Source organism: Sander vitreus, chromosome 6 (assembly GCF_031162955.1).
Source record: "Sander vitreus isolate 19-12246 chromosome 6, sanVit1, whole genome shotgun sequence".
NCBI lineage: Eukaryota > Metazoa > Chordata > Actinopteri > Perciformes > Percidae > Sander > Sander vitreus.
This window is the reverse complement of record NC_135860.1, coordinates 33,210,558-33,227,013: the sequence shown is the minus strand read 5'-3', so window position 1 is coordinate 33,227,013 and position 16,456 is coordinate 33,210,558. Positions and strand designations below refer to the sequence as shown.

Here is a 16,456-nt window from a genome sequence, read left to right as displayed (position 1 = left end):
AATGCACCTGATTGGAAGCACTGAGTTGTTAAAGGTAACACTTCTGACTTGGACCAATTTACCCTATAACCTGAACATTTTGTGTAAGAGTTAATGACCCCGAGTACACAGGGTATTGTTCTGCTAGGTTCGGACACACAAAGTAATATATCATCCGCATAAAGTATCTGTTTGTGCACTACCCCTCCTACCTAACACTTGGGAATTTAGTCTCCCCCCTTATGGCTGCTGCCAAAGGCTCTATGGCTATACAAAACAACAAAGTATTGTCTTATTACTGTACAGCACACAATCTAAAGAAACATCCAGAGCATAGAGGAAAAATAAATGAAATGTATTGGTGTTACAAGCTGCATCAGAGGACTAGCTGACCATCTCTCAGTCTGGCTGATAGCATTGCTGGCAGCTTTCTTACAAGCATTGCTAATGGACTAACTGGCCATGTTGGGAGCTGTCCTAGCTGACCAGCTGAATGCCTAATGACTGTAAACGTCTTGGTTAGGTGTATGAGTGCAGTCCACTCTGTTTGCTGGATTTCTAACCTGGGATTAGCTGTTCGTTGCGCCATCTGGGTCCACTGAATCAAAGTCATCCTGTAACTAAGCTGCTGTATCAACTGACTGAACAATTGACTGGCTGGTTTGCTTGCTAGCTGCAGATCCTTCAGTAATTAGCAGCGCTGCCCTGGTTTGGCTGCAGTACTAATTGATGGAAAAACACAGGAGTCCTCTCCCCCACGACTAATGGGAGTCTCTCTCTTTCCCTGTCTAATTTACCTCATTATAAGAGAAATGTTGTTCCCTCAGAATAGCTTTTAGATGGGAAACGCCAGCTCCAAATTGAGCCTTTTGAGAAAATGTTTTAGGGTAGAATTTGTCTCATGAGGCATTTGTAAATGACAGATGCAGTGATGACTATTCAGCCTATGTTGTAACATCATATCCCAGTGGCAGGGTGGAAAAATGGTAGGACTGCAAATCGCCCGCTGGGCTGGTACCTTGCTGTGGGCTAAGCTGACAGAAAAGTGTGTTTGCTTTTCCAGTCTGTCTCCATATTCAAACACACACACACACACACACACACACACACACACACACACACACACACACACACACACACACACACACACACACACACACTGCTTGGGTTGCAAGCAAGCCTACAGTATGGAAGTAACCAGCGACGCTTCCCTAACGTGGTACAGTCCAACTTGACCATACACGTCGAGAGATCGTGAGTATTATGCAGAATTTCAGGTTTTGTACACAAAAACGAAGTGCAAAAGAGAAAGTCAAAGGAAAAGGGTGAGAAACTCCACAATAAAAAAAGAGAGAAGGATGCTGCCAAGTAGCCTACCTTAAAACACCAGATATGTTCTGTGGTTGTGGACAGTGCAAGTGCAAAATAAATTTTTTAACGTCACACTTTAAATAGACTACACTTTCTTATATTTTCATTTTAGCACTAGAAGTCCAGTTTAGTCATTCTGATGTATCAATGTAATGTATTTGATTAAGTTCAAGTTCAAATGGCTTTGGGGGAAAAAAGCAGCCCATAAACTTGATCAGAATTATAGCAAATGTTATAGGGCACTGAGAGTCTGGGAACATGGAGCTATAGTGTACAGTCAAATATGCAGTTGGATGGAGATCCGGCTGATTTAATGAAAATCTGTGCGCTTCTATAATCAACTTCCAAGTTTGCTTTATTATTTTTTACTTTAATCTGATTTCTGTTTGGATGTACAGTATTTTCAATGTTATTTTTTTGGAGCCTGTTTTTGTATCTTCAATATAAAAAACAGCCCAGTGATGACGAGACAAGGACAAAAGTATTTGTCAAGATCTTCTGGTAACACTTTACTTTAACCCCTCATAAGGATTTTTGGCAGTATATACATATTTAATAAATGTTTTATAACACACTATAATGTAGTTGTAAGCAGATAGAAGTGTTTATTAACCTATTTTTTTTTAACAACTAGAACTCCTCCTTTGGGCACCCATAAGTGGAGGCTGGTGTATAAACAGATAATGAATTACAATATAGTAAAACACAGTTGTAATAATAATAACAATATAAAATGTCTAATAGGGGAAGTTATAATTGTTGTGAATGTATAGACATATCTGCTTACAACTACATTTTAATGTGTATTATAAACCATTTATTAAATGTTTATGTTGTGCTTATTGCTGCAGAATGAACAGATGGTGTGAATGAAGACTTCATGTCTGATTACAAGTTATTGATTCAGGAGGCTAGTTGTAGTAGTGTTTTAATTTGATTATTGAAGTGCCATGTGTTTGTTTTTGGTTGAAGCTGTGTCAGATTAGAGGTATTATTGCCTCGGTAGCAACCTCTGCCCCGGCTACATCCTGTCCCTAAATGTCCAGCTCTGTCCCAGTGATGACTCAGCAGCACCACGCCCTGTCACACAGTATGAAGCAGAATTTGTTCAGTCTTGCAATTTTATTTGAAATTCTTTATCTACATCCTTTTATTCGAACGACGCAGTCCACAGTAACTCACTGCGTCTCTTCCTCTTCACTACTTTGGGGTCACATTCGCTGCTGCTTGTCCCGCATACCCAGAATGCCTCTGTTTTCTCTGATCAGCAGCAGACTTCAGCCACGTGCGTTCGCTAGAAGTGCGGCTCCTCTGCCGCCAAACTCCGGGGAGTGATCAGTGTTCCTTTTCTAGGTCAGTGGTTATGCGATGCGCCGAGCCACTGGGAGCTACGCATACTTCTATTCTCCCTCTGCAGGAGAAGCCAATTAAACCGCCCTCCACCAGCTATACCCATCCGCCATCGGATCTGGAACAGTCATCTTGCATTCAGACGTCTTCCCTCACACTCTGTACCCAGAGTCCCTGAAGATGCCAGGGAAAGACAAGGAAAGATTGTTTCCTGATTGCCGGCAAGAGGAAAAAGGGGGGAAGGTTTTTGAAATATTTAACAGCGAAGCGGTCTCGCTGGAACAAGGGTTTTTTGTTTTGTTTTATATTTGATGTTGGTAAACTTCGGAGGTACACAGGTCTTCCATTTAAATCACAGCGATGTCACAGTCAATGAGAATTCACTGTGACTCCATGCATGACTTTGTCAAGGCTGTGATGACTTGGGAAAGATGGGAGAATGTTTACATGGCATGTGCTCATGAGGGAAAGGTCTAATTGATGCAGCAAGTTACTGTTTAATTCAGGATTGACATTGTTTCCCAGACCATAGAGCTATCATATAGGCCACTAAACCGTTGTGTTATAATGACACGTTAATATTAAAGGGCAAATCAACTATTGGTTATGTTTCCTACCATCTTACAGTGTAATTTAAAGGTGCTCTAAGCGATGCAGCGCGTTTTTTAGGCTACATTTTTTGTCACATACAGCAAACATCTCCTCACTATCCGCGAGCTGCCTGTCCCCTGAACACACTGTAAAAAACATCTCCTCACTATCCGCTAGCTGCCTGTCCCCTGAACACACTGAAAAAAAACATCTCCTCACTATCTGCTAGCTGCCTGTCCCCTGAACACACTGAAAAAAAAACATCTCCTCACTATCCGCGAGCTGCCTGTCCCCTGAACACACTGTAAAAAAACATCTCCTCACTATCTGCTAGCTGCCTGTCCCCTGAACACACTGAAAAAAAAACATCTCCTCACTATCCGCGAGCTGCCTGTCCCCTGAACACACTGTAAAAAAACATCTCCTCACTATCTGCTAGCTGCCTGTCCCCTGAACACACTGTAAAAAAACATCTCCTCACTATCTGCCTGTCCACTGAACACACTGTAAAAAAACATCTCCTCACCATCTGCTAGCTGCCTGTCCACTGAACACAATGTAAAAAAACATCTCCTCACTATCTGCTAGCTGCCTGTCCCCTGAACACACTGTAAAAAACATCTCCTCACCATCTGCTAGCTGCCTGTCCACTGAACACACTGTAAAAAAACATCTCCTCACTATCTGCCAGCTGCCTGTCCCCTGAACACACTGTAAAAAACATCTCCTCACTATCTGCCAGCTGCCTGTCCCCTGAACACACTGTAAAAAAACATCTCCTCACTATCCGCTAGCTGCCTGTCCCCTGATCACACTGTAAAAAAGCACAGTCTCTGTAGACAGCCCAGGCTCCACAAACAGCAACAAAAACAAACTGCGCCAACCTGCACCACCAAACATAACAAACAGTGTTCCAGTGTTCCAGCCAATTACCGACAAGAAGGATTTGGGGGTGGGGGTCGGGGGGTTAATGCGCGGAAGGGAGGGGAAGGGGACGGGATGAGGAGGAGGGAGGGGCGAGCTAGGATCCATTTTGTTTGACAATACTTCGAACGTCAACAAGAAGTAATGTCCCCCAACATTGCTTAGAGCACCTTTAACATCAGGTTGTGCAGTCAGCCCCTCAGTATTAAAGAGTGAGGCAGCATGCTTCCATGAAGGGTTCGCCATATTGAAGGCCGTCCCAAACCAATAGGGCTATCAACGAATATTCTAAATTCGAATATATATTCAAAAAGTGAAAAAGAAATAGTAATTTGATATGTGAAAATGTATATTTGGATAGTCGGACAAATTCAGGGAACAGTAAGAGACTCGGTTGTTTCTGACCAAATTACAAACGGCTCCGTGAGCGCCGTGTCATCTGCGTCCTGTCTGCCTCTACGCTCCAGATTGAGAGAGAGGATAAATGTGATAAACAGTGGTGCTGTGTTGGATAGATTCTGTAATTTCTCCAAAACCAACCATCTTATTCACACCGTCTTCCTGCTGTGATTGGCCAGGCATGTGGTGTTGATAGAGGAGCCATGGGTTTGAACTTCTCTCTCTAGCTTTCTTTTTCATTCTTCACACTACTACTGCTGTCACTTTTCATATGAGCCGAGTGCAACACTATAAATGCCTGCCAGGAGAGACTGTCTGAAAATGTGCACCGTTATCCCCATATTTAAAGTACTATGTTGGCCAGTTTTTCCACTTTTCACATTACACATAGTTATTTGATCCATTGCTGATGTCGAAATATTGATTATAGCAACTTTCAATACTATTTTACTTATGCACTTTGCTACATCGATTCTAAAAAGAAGGTCTCAACAGATTTTTTTGTTATTTGGATTTTTCATAGTTTATTTATTCAGTTTAAAGTACATGTTTGGTTTTAAAGCTATCTCCACCCTGCCAGGAATACAATTCTGGAATCCTAAATCCTTTGTTTTGTTCTCTCTCTTTTTTTGATCCAAAAGCAGTCCAGTTGTTAGCATTATTATAAAATCAGCCTATAAAACAGCTGGGCGAGCAAGGCGTCTATTGGTAACCATGGCGACGGCTGTTTCCAGCTGAAGACAAAGAGTGTGATGCAGACTCTACCAGTTAATTTATTCAATCCTCCTCAATATGGAGGGCCCAGAAGTGAGGGTGACTTGTTGTAGATTGACACACTGTATGTTTTTAGGTATAGAAAATGACATCAGTTTTTTGTTACTATAAATGTCTGGCTGCAAAGTTCATGTCTGTTGTTCTTAGGGTTGCTGAATAAGTATTCTGGGAATAAAACATATGGTAGCCATTGGGCATCACTGATCATCTGAGTGTTCATGTTATGTCAGTGTAATGTTAGTGTTAAACTGCTAACATTTTAAAAAGTGTAATAAGTGTAAAAGCAGCCTCATGCACGCAGTCAGGCCCGGGGAAAGTTGTGAAACAAGAATGTTGATGGCTCCATTGTTACATCAGAGAGTTTAGGCTGTGTGCCGTGTGTGCGCGCCGCATTTGTGTGTGTGTGTGTGTGTGTGTGTGTGTGTGTGTTTGTGTGTGCGCGCTGCATGAGTGTGTGTGTGTGTGTGTGTGTGCCATGTGTGTGTGCCGCGTGTGTGTGTGTGTGTGCCATGTGTGTGCATTGTTTGGAGCAATAACTCCACCTCCTCGTCTGTCCAGACTAAATTGTCAGCTTTTGTTGTTCACTTCGCGGTTACTAGTGAGAGAAGTAGAAGGATGGTTCTACGCAGGCGCACGGACTTGGTGGTGTTGTGTGGCAGTGCTTCACACTACCACCTAGCCGCCTGGCGTGCATACTACATTGAATTTCACACACTTTTGCACGCAGATTTCCCCCCCAAAACGCTTGTCTAAACGCGGAAATAAAAAGTGATAACGCAACGCCACTTTTGCGTTTTCTCTTCAGATTGTTTCCGTCTAAACATAGCCTTAGTCTCTATCCTGTATTCACCTTCAGCTAACCTGCAGAAGCAGATGTCTCTCCTACACACCATTTGGATTTATTTTTTTATTTTTTATATCACCTAATTGATATTCATTTTGGAAAGGCTTCAGAGATGTTTGCTCAGCTTTAATTCCCTCAAACTACCTATACTCCAATAAGTCTACTCAGCGGTGTTTGGCAAAGCCTTGGGACTTTCTGCTGTCTGTGGCAAACTTTGTCCTTTGAACTTACACGGCAGTAAAGTCCCACAGGGAAACCATTGTGTGTTGCCCTGGTTACCACACTGCTATTTTACAGCCACACCTCAGTGTTAATATAATTGAACTGCCCTTGCGTCATAGGACTGACACATGAATGCTCTAAGTATTCATGAATAGAGGAATTTAGTCATCTTCTCTTCAATACATATAGCTGCTGTTCATACAGTACAGTACATGAAATGATAACATTCTAAATCAAAACCAACAACATGCATGATCAAGGTTGTTGCTTTATGCAATGCATAGTCTTGCTTCCTGCACAGCACTGCAGAGGAGGGCCTGGCTAGTCCACACAGCATTCTGGGAGGGGAGGAAAACGTGCTCTGGTTTATTGGCATTTCTTTTAACCAATCACAATCGCTAGGCACCGGGGAAAGCCACGGTGCCTCTGCAAAATAGACTCGGGAAGGAACTTGTTTTGGTGGAACGTGTGTACGTTCAAAAGTAGTTTTAGTCGTTCAACAGAAAACTCAGATTGGACAGATAGTCTAGCTAGCTGTCTGGATTTACCCTGCAGAGATCTGAGGAGCAGTTAACTATAGTCCTCACAAATCCACCAGAGATTAGAACACCAACACAAAGACAGAGGAAGGGGACGAGACATCTGACTGAAAATAGTGACATCCGGTGGAATTTCCGGCGGCAACGGAGCAATCCCGGAAGTGGAACGTTGTCGATATAGACTATGCGATACATAACACTACAACACAATCCAATGTGCTGATCCTCAATTGAATGACTTTTTATAATGTAATAAATGTCAACATTTGTTTTTTAATTAATGTCAAATTATATCATAATTATATTTTTATATGGATTTCAGCCAGACTTCAATGCCCAGCCCTAACCCTATGTGGTGGAGAGTAACCTACAACTCAATTTGCTCATGTAATGTACTACAATGTTGAGGTACTTGTACTTTTACTTAAGTATTTACATTTCAGATGCTTACACTGCAAACATTCTCATTTTACCAAGTATTCTCTTGGTCGGTAATTAAAAATATTAGGAAATCTGTAAGTAATAGTGCAAGAGATCGTTTCAACTCTCCAATAGAAATCAAGTGATTTCATGAATCTTCCAAAATCAAGTGTAATTTTTCTTCATTCTGGAGTAGCAGTCTCCCTCTCAAGATTATCCTACAAATTTCTAGAAAATGATATCCAATAGTTTAACTAACCCTAACCCTAACCACCACAAAGTTCCACCTCAACCAGCAACAACGTTGTTGCTTACACATTAATGCAATAATAATAATAATAATAATAATAATAATAATAATAATCCAATTATATATCATAGGCTAAAACCCTCTGAATGAGTTGTATAATATATATCAGTATTTGCATGATGCAAATCTTCTTGATTGTTCAAATGCATGTTGTTTTTCTGTTATCGAACACAATTGTAGCTGTGTTAGAAATATCATCAAATATAATTTGTTGTTATGTCATTTGGGCCAGTTATTCACAGGAATAACAAAACACCCCACACAGCAAAATAAACACATAAATACAAGGTACGTTGTATTAGTTAGTATTATAGACCTTAAAGAATCCCTGCACGGCACCGCATGTTATAACTGCACAACAAACAGCCTGAACCCACGTCTCCCCGATTAGAGAAGCTACACGTCTGTGGCAGCAGCAGAGATGAAGGGCCATCAGGGGAATTCATCCCTCCATCTATCCATCCAACAGTATTGGGGGGAGGCGGCTTTTACTAACAGCCTCTGAGGCAAGAGCCGGGGCTTCTCATCTAAATATTAATAATGCCTCAGTGGTGCACCCACATATGAAAATAAAGACGAAATCAAGAGGGGACAAGACAGGGTGGAAGGGCAGAATCTAATTAAAAAGCTGCTAATAACCTCAGCATTGTGTTCTCATCCTGATGTGACAGCCTCAGCCATGACGGCTCCGAGCAGGTCCGCATCACAAGCTGAATGGACTGAAATTGAGAGCAATCTTGCATTTGTCAACACTTATAGTAAGCACAAAATTGTCTGGGCAGGCTCTGATTTGTTTGGAAGCGGGTGAAAAAAATCCCTAAAAGTCCCTAAAACTAGATAATGGGTTTTTCCATTTGTGAACCATGTATTATGCTAATATGATATGCCTGTATATGTCATTTACTTGGAGTGTTTGTCTTTGTACTTGGCAGTCTTTGTGTGTGTGTGTGTTTGTGTGTGTGTGCGTGCGTGCGTGCATGCATATGTGTGTGTGTGTGTCCGTGATTGTGTACATGCATGCACATGTAGATGTTAATGCATGTGAGCGCATGTATGTGTGTGAATGCGTGTTTTTGTGCTGTGCGTGTTGGTTGCATACCCAGTTTCAATCTTGTTTTTGGGCCATTGATAATTCCTCCATTTGCTAACTGGAAAATAGCTAATTAAAACCCACTTCAACTAACAGGCTGTCTGGGACAACACTAATGTCGCTGTGTGCAATTGCCTGCTTGCCATTTCCGCTCCCGTACACCATAATCAGTGACTGTTTCCCACCTCCCTGTGCTGCACATAATGATTTGGATGGGGTGAATACTGCAAAGTAAGTACATACAGTCATAGGGAGTCCATTGCCACTATATTCTATCATGCTATTGCCTGCTATTTGTGCCACTCTTTACCATAATCACTGAGTTACTTGTGTTTCACTGCTTGTGTCAGTAATGCATAGGCACACCATGACACTTGTTGTTTCTAGTCTTGTTTCTTCTAATGAGTCCCTGCTGTTTAAATGTTACTGTTCAGAGAAACGTGTCAGTAGTGATGAGAAATAGTTCACAGTAGAACACAGTTCATACTATTACATTTATCAGCTGCATTCATGATAAATGTGATCTGTGTGCTGAAATAAAATACTATGTGTTTTATACTGTATGCTGGATATTTAACTTTCAAATGAGAGGGAGGAAAACTTGAAAAATCATCGCATCGCAAAATAACATATCAGTTAGCATAAAGATGTTATGCTATGTTATGCTTCAAAATAAGTGGCAGACCATCCATTTAAATCATCATCAATCATCAATAACAGTAAGTCAAATTCTTTCTCTTTTTTTTTTTTAATCTTCCCTAATGGAAGACCTCATGAAATAAAAGGGTTTATATTGTTGTGTATTAAAGATTTTATTTACTTTTAGTTTACATATACAGAATCCCTTACTGTGGTGATTTCCAACCTGGGCTCAGGGCAAACTTTTGTTTATAGTTTCAGACTTTTTCATTGTGAAATGCTGGGTATTTTCACTATTTGGGGGCTTCTAAAAATCATTTGATGACACAATTTGAGAAGATAAAATCCATTTTTAGTTGAACTGCTCATGACTCCTGTCCACATTAGGCCAAAACCTGTGATGAGGGGTTATTAGCAATACTTCATATTTAAAGGGTAATCCAGCAATTTAGTACATTTCCGTAAAAGTTAAAGGACTCACAAGAGACAGATTAAACAATAGTCAAAATGTAAGCAGCATAGGCTGAGATATCTTGACTTTATTCCCTAGTGTGGGTCAAGTTCCAAAACCACTGAGTCCTACATACAGTGGTGTGAAAAAAGTGTTTGCCCCCTTCCTCATTTCCTGTTCCTTTGCATGTTTGTCACACTTAAGTGTTTCGAACATCAAACCAATTTAAACAAAAGTCAAGGACAACACAAGTAAACACAAAATGCAATTTGTAAATGAAGGTGTTTATTATTAAAGGAGAAAAAAAATCCAAACCATCATGGCCCTGTGTGAAAAAAGTGATTGCCCCCCCCTTGTTAAAACATACTATAACTGTGGTTGTCCACACCTGAGTTCAATTTCTCTAGCCACACCCAGGCCTGATTATTGCCACACCTGTTCACAATCAAGGCATCACTTAAATAGGAGCTGCTTGACACAGTAAGGTCCACCAGAAGATCCTTAAAAGCTACACATCATGCCGAGACCCAAAGAAATTCAGGAACAATTGAGAAAGAAAGTAATTGAGATCTATCAGTCTGGAAAGGGTTATAAAGCCATTTCCAAAGCTTTGGGAATCCAGCGAACCACAGTGAGCCATTATCCACAAATGGCGAAGACATGGAACAGTGGTGAACCTTCCCAGGAGTGGCCGGCCGCCCAAAATTACCCCAAGAGCGCAGCGACGACTCATCAAGAGGTCACAAAGACCCCCACAACAACGTCCAAAGAACTGCAGGCCTCACTTGCCTCAGTTAAGGTCAGCGTTCATGCCTCCACCATCAGGAAAAGACTGGGCAAAAAATGGCCTGCATGGCAGAGTTCCAAGGAGAAAACCACTGCTGAGCAAAAAGAACATCAAAGCTTGTCTCAATTTCTCCAGAACACATCTTGATGATCCCCAAGACTTTTGGGACAACATTCTGTGGACCGATGAGACAAAAGTGGAACTCTTTGGAAGGTGTGTGTCCAAGTATATCTGGCGTAGAAGGAACACTGCATTTCATAAAAGAACATTATACCAACTGTAAAATATGGTGGTGGTAGTGTGATGGTCTGGGGCTGTTTGCTGCTTCAGGACCTGGAAGACTTGCCGTGATAAAAGGAACTATGAATTCTGCTGTCTACCAAGAGATCCTGAAGGAGAATGTCCGACCATCTGTTCGTGTACTCAAGCTGAAACGAACTTGGGTTCTGCAGCAGGACAATGATCCTAAACACACCAGCAAGTCCACCACCGAATGGCTGAAGAAAAAACTAAATGAAGACTTTGGAGTGGCCTAGCCAAAGTCCTGACCTGAATCCTATTGAGATGTTGTGGTATGACCTTAAAAAGGCCGTTCATGCTCGAAAACCCTCTAATGTAACTGAATTAGGACAATTCTGCAAGATGAGTGGGCCAAAATTCCTCCAGGGCGCTGTAAAAGCCTCATTGCACGTTATCGTAAGCGCTTGGTTGCAGTTGTTGCTGCTAAGGGTGGCCCAACCAGTTATTAGGTTTGAGGGGGCAATCACTTTTTCACACAGGGCCATGATGGTTTGGATTTTTTTTCACCTTTAATAATTAACACCTTCATTTACAAATTGCATTTTGTGTTTACTTGTGTTGTCCTTGACTATTGTTTAAATTGGTTTGATGTTCGAAACACTTAAGTGTGACAAACATGCAAAGGAACAGGAAATGAGGAAGGGGGCAAACACTTTTTCACACCACTGTATGCCCCACTACGCCCTGCGATGCCCTGCTATGCCCCACTATGCCTTGCTATGCCCTGCTATGCCCCACTATTCCCTGCTATGCCCTACTACGCCCTGTTATGCCCTACTATGCCCTGCTATGCCCTACTACGCCCTGTTATTCCCTGCTATGCCTTACTACGCCCTGTTATTCCCTGCTATGCCCTACTATGCCCTACTACGCCCTGCTATGCCCTGAACTGCTACAACTATTATTTCTAGTCCGGCAGATGCCTGCCCACCAAGAACTAGAGTCTGTCTGAGGTTTCTGCCTAAAAGAAAGTTTTTCCTCGCCACTGTCACACTAAATGCTTGCTCTTGGGGGAATTGTTGGGTCTTTGTAAATTATAGAGGGCGGTCTACACCTACTTTATCTGTAAAGTGTCTTGAGATAACTCTGTTATGATTTGATACTATACATTTTTTTGAATTGAATTGACTCTTCTTGCATGGTATACAGTATGTCTAACATCTACAGTTCGTAACTCAGAGATTCTGTTATAAATTTGTAGTTTGAAGCCCAAGCCGAAATACCCCCCTGCTTTTTTCAGACTTGAGAGAGCTCCTCCAGGCCCACAGAATACATTAAATGATGGAAGTCAAAGGCTGAGTAGTCTCATCCTAATGACATCCCCTTTTAATGTAGCGCCCCCCCCCCCCCATCGAAAATTATCTTTAATCAAAATGTGTTGAATAGAACACATCCAAAATTGTAAAAACTAAAATACAAATGTTAAATCCAGTTCTGACCATTGTAGACTTACACATTGAATATTATTATCATTATTATTATAACATGATTAAATTACATCATTCCACCTTGAATACGCTCCCTGTTTGTGCATGACTATTGCTCTTCTCCTCTTTGTTGTTTAGTAGATTATCTTTTAGCGTGCACTCCAGCAGAAGGTGTACTGGAAGAAGAGAAGGTACATAACTGAAATCAGACCAAAGCACTCAGTGTTAAATGTATTAGCATATATATGAATGCAATTTGCTGACGAGAAATAAGACTAATATGAATCAATTTATCCGCCGACTTGATGAGTCTATGAATGAATTATCTTGGTCATATCCAACATCAGATTCAGTACTGTTTGTTGTCAGTGTCAGATATGGAGACAATGGCACAAATGCCTCTTTTCAAGAGTATAGGTGAGGTATTTATATTTATATTTGTATTTATATTTATATATATAAAATTACTTATAATTAATTATTTATATATATATATATATATATATATATATATATATATATATATATATATACATATATTAGATATTTTATATTATAACATTTTATTATCTGGGATTATTTATGTATTGTGTGCATTGTGTTCTCATTTTATTGGACCATGAATCCGTAATAAAGTCTTATTATTATTATTATTATTATTACTACTATTATTATTATTATTATTATTATTATTATTATTATAATTGCCTCCCAGCCACTAGGTGTCCCTGTGCTTGTTTGCTGTTTTGCATGTAGGGGCTGAGTGCTCTGGGGTCCGTTTCAGGAAGGAGGTTTAACAAACTCTGAGTCTAACCCTGATCTCTGAGTTGATTTACCCTGAGATGGAAACTCTGAGTTTTCGGTTCCAGAACAGCTGATATGAGTTGGTTCAATCAACTCAGAGTAGGTTCACGCGCGTGCACCACCACAATAAAAAGGCAGCATGAATGGAGCCATGATACTACGATTCACCATGGTAACATGCACACAAACAGCGAGTTTGAACATGCATTTTGTTAAAAAAAGCACGACAGCGGCTGCTGTAAAAGAGAGAGAATTGGTGTGGGAGAAAATGACTGCTCGAGTCAATGCGTAAGCATTAACAGAGTATTAATTTCAAATTTAATCACAGTTAACTGATAATATTACTGGTGAAAACTGGAATTGTATTACACCTATAATTTCATTTAGGTGCAATCCTGCGGTCGAAAAACTAAGCTATACTAATCCCATTCTGAGGCTGCAGCACCATGATCATTAACAGAACTATCATTTATAATCATTTATTTCTTTTTAATGGCTCTCACTGGTTTGTGTCCAGGGAACAATACAAAAAACGTTTAAAAAACGTTTCAGAGCGAGTCACACTTTTCTGACGGCTCTGCATACAGTGGCTTTACTATTACAGTATGATCCGCATCAGTAGTGTTATAAAGAAAACTGCCGTTTGCAAAAAACCTAAGCGACACAAAGAATCTGCTTGGATGTTAAAAAAGCATGTCCACGATGGTGGATGTTAGTGATATGAGGACGGATATCTACATATTTGATGGACTGTGAAAAAAATAGCCTACCTCTCAAATCGGTTATGTGGAAATGAAAATACATTTAGTCGGGACTCAATATCTTCTCCCGACGTAAACTCTCTGTGAAGTAATACAGCTTTTTCATCAACAGGATCGTCGACAAAAGGACATGACATGTTTGAGAAATAAACGTTTTATAATCTGCCTAACATAAACCAATACGTTTTTTTATTCATGCAGATAACAAACTGCATTAAAATGCGCCTGATACAGACTGAATGAATGAATGAGGAAATGAGAGAGAAGAAACCTTGAGTTCCTCTCAGTCTCCTCCCTCTGACACTGTATGAGAGGGAGGAGACTGAGAGAAACTCGAGGTTTCTTGAAGATAACCTGCTCCCGACCAGGTTAGGTTCACAGACTCAGTTACCATTGTAACTGACTCTGAGGTTAAGTTACCTCTCTTTCTGAAACGGAAAACCCAGAGTTTCCCTCATCTCAGGGTTAACAAACTCAGAGTTTTCACTAAACCTGCTTTCTGAAACGGACCCCTGATGAGCAGCGCCGGTGTCGGTTGTGTTGCCATACATTCAGCAGTCCTCTCTCTCACTCGGGCCAGGCGTGGCATGGCGGAAGCTGCACTCTAGTTTTACATTCTTTACTTTTCACATACAGAGCAACCCACCCGCATGTGCTTAACATCACTGACATACTGACTACACGTTATATTGGTTAGTTTGTGTTATGTTGTTTGTTTTTTTTCATATATTTTATTGGATACAGCGTTCAAACAATATTTGCAACATAGTACAATATAAGTCTCCATTTTGTGCGAGGTAAGAACTTATGCAGACAAATACTAACTATGACTATGTTCACATAATTAATCAGTGGTTTCCAATGAGAATAAAATGTATCAGTAGAGCCTCTGAGAATAAACTTTATCTTTGTGTTATGTTGTTTGATTATTGTTCTTAGTTAACCCTCCTGGTGTCCTCGGGTCAATATTTGACCCATTTTCAAAACGTTTCTATATCAGAAATTTGGGTTTCTATCAACCAAATTGTCAAAAGAAAATAACATGGATGGTTTCATACGACGCTCTTTACAAGTAAAATAAATGATCAGTTCACTACTTTCATTGAATTTCAGTGTTTTATTCAATTTTATGGCATTTGAAAAAAAACTTATTGATAAAAGAACGTTGTTGATTTGGACCAATCACTTACTGCTACAATGGTGTTTGAGCTTTAATCCAAATTCTGAGATAGTTTGAAGTGTATTGCTCTGCTGAAAAAATATTTATTCCAATAACTTTTACAGGTGAAGTCTGCAGTCTACCGTTTTAAGCTAATTTCCCTCCGCAAACGCCAAGCTGCTAGGTGGTCACACCTGATTGGCCATCCAAAACTGGTCCAATTCTGTAGGTACTGTACAGGTTTACTGGAACAAATCTTGTTTTAAAAAGTCATCAAAAGCAGGCCGGTTAGCTCAGATGGTTTGAGTGTAGTGCTAATAATGCTAAGCACGGCCAGACACTTTATTGGTACAATAAGCGCAAAACCTTACGCCCAAGATCATCTATATCCTCCTTTTGTTTGCACTAATGGGCCATTAACGCAACATAAGTCTCAATCTCTATAGCGCTGCTTTCCATGTCTATAGTAGCAAAGACAAAAACATATGCAGTCCCTACAAACCATACACAGCCAAGTAGCCCATCCAAAAATGGCCCAAGTTTGCTCGTTCGGGCCTGTTTTATTTTTGGAATTTTTTAAAAAATCAGGCCGGTTAGCTCAGATGGTTAGAGCGTGGTGCTAATAACGCCAAGGTCATGGGTTTGATCCCCATACTGGCCAGACATGTTCATTTAGCACATTATTGTGTCTGCACTTGCACTGTACATCTCAAAAATAGAGATAGTTGAAAGGTATTCTGCTCAGCAAAGGCAAATATTAGGGACAATGTGTAATTTAATTCCATTAACTGACATGGAAGCGGCCTGTCTACCATTTAAGCTATTTACTTCCACAAAAGGTAATTGGCCAGCGAAAGTGTTCCTTTTTTGGAAATGTTAGCTCTCTGCTACTTTGCAGCTAAACCATGGCAATTCATACTTGTGAAAAAAGTTTTGTTTATAAGACCACGTGGCCTAATGGACAAGGTGTCTGACTTCGGATCAGAAGATTGAGGGTTCGAGTCCCTTCGTGGTTGAAAGCTTCTCCGTTAACTCAGAAAACAGCGTGGAAGCAGGTTTGATGTTGAGTTGGACAAATCACTTACTGCTACATTGGTGTTTCAGCTTTAATCCAAATTCTCAGATAGTTTGAGGTGTATTGCTCTGCTTAAAAGAAATGTATTCCAATAACTTTTACAGGTGAAGTCTGCAGTCTACCGTTTAAGCTAATTTCCCTCCGCAAACGCCAAGCTGCTAGGTGGTCACACCTGATTGACCATCCAAAACTGGTCCAATTCTGTAGGTTCTGTCCAGGTTTACTGGAACAAATCTTGTT

At 40.5% G+C, this 16,456-nt stretch overlaps 2 non-coding genes across 2 annotated transcripts; both read left to right on the top strand.

Annotated features, from left to right (window-relative positions):
* Window positions 1–15,728: 15,728 nt before the first annotated feature.
* On the top strand, window positions 15,729–15,802 carry trnai-aau (transfer RNA isoleucine (anticodon AAU)). Its single transcript has one exon. It is a non-coding gene; the product is annotated as a tRNA-Ile (tRNA).
* Window positions 15,803–16,084: 282 nt separating this feature from the next.
* Window positions 16,085–16,157, top strand: trnar-ucg (transfer RNA arginine (anticodon UCG)). Its single transcript has one exon. It is a non-coding gene; the product is annotated as a tRNA-Arg (tRNA).
* The last annotated feature ends 299 nt before the right edge of the window (window positions 16,158–16,456 follow it).